Below are 1,548 nucleotides of genomic sequence, written 5' to 3' on the forward strand. Positions count from 1 at the left end.
AGTATTAATAGTTTATTAAAGAAATAATTTTATAAATAAAAACAGTTGATGGTTATAACGTGGACTTAATTGAACCAAGGATTAATATATAGAGGTATTGGGGTATGGTGTGCTAATAAATAAGTGTAAGTGTTACTCTACTAATCATCAATTGATTTTTAGATGGAGCCTCATAATTCTTGCCATGGTATCATGAGTCAATTTCTTAATGGGTATTCGATCCACAATGATCTAGCGAGCTAGAAACAAACGTTTGAGATCTGCATAGTGCAATACGACACTTGAGAATAGTGAGCTAAGACACACGAGATCCGCATAGTACAAAAAGACACTTGAGATCCCAAAAAATAAATGAGTTGAAAATAATTACTTGTGATCAGGTGATTCAATATTGATAAGTGAAAAATCACCGACATCTTAAGGATGATATTGGAGTATGGTGTCATACATGGAATCAGTGTAAGAATATTGAATCATTAATAAAAACATGAGTAACTCTTCTAATCACCAATTAGCTTTTAGAAGGAGCCCATAATTCTTGTAAAAAAGAAATTAATTTTTTTAAATAAAAATTATATTAATGTATATACATTATGTATAAATACATAGATTTTTTTTTTAAAAAATTAGGAGGGCTTTATATTAAATTTTTCAAAAATATATTATACTAGAGAATAAAAATTAGGGGATCAACCACCTCTAGTCTCCCATGCTCGGTCATTGGACATAATAATTCATGGGTTGAATATAACTTTCAATATATAGTTAGTCTTTGGGAGACATAATATGTACTCGAAATAATATTGAAAAATTTGCTCTTTTTGTTTAGGTCAATATATGTTATAGTTAGATACAATACATAATACATATAATGGGAAACTTCCTCAATTCGAACACAACACACATGTGAGGCTGCTTCATAACTGCAAAGCTATTTTTTAATAGGGTTTACACATTTTTGGACCCTATGTTTTTTCTCATTATCTGTTTGGATCTTGTGTTTTGATAAATTATTTTTTGGACCCTATGTTCTGTAAAATGGTTAAAATAGAACCCTAAACCCGATTTTGGTCAATGTTTTCTCAACTAAAATCACAAATAATTTACCAAATTAACAATTCAGAACAAAAATAAAATCATTCAGTTTAAAAACTGTGTTGTTATATTCAATTTTTTCTTCATCAAAATTGAGTTTAGGGTTCTATTTTAACTATTTTACAAAACATAGGGTCCAAAAAATAATTTGTCAAAACACAGGATCCAAACAGGTAATGGGAAAAAACACAGGGTCCAAACAGGTAATGGGAAAAAACACAGGGTCCAAAAAGGTATAAAGCCTTTTTAATATTAGTTTTACTATTCTAAGAGCATCTCTAATATGGGTGTTCATATAAACCGCAAACCACGGTTTGGAATCCAAATCGCAATGCTAAAAATCATAATTGGTGATATTGTTTCTGCTGGTTCGGTTTAACCGGATTACTCAATTTTAATAGTTTAGTCACATTTTCTAATTTTTTAAAATTAATTAAAATGGACCGGACCGTA

This window comes from Humulus lupulus, chromosome 3 (assembly GCF_963169125.1).
Source record: "Humulus lupulus chromosome 3, drHumLupu1.1, whole genome shotgun sequence".
Classification (NCBI taxonomy): domain Eukaryota; kingdom Viridiplantae; phylum Streptophyta; class Magnoliopsida; order Rosales; family Cannabaceae; genus Humulus; species Humulus lupulus.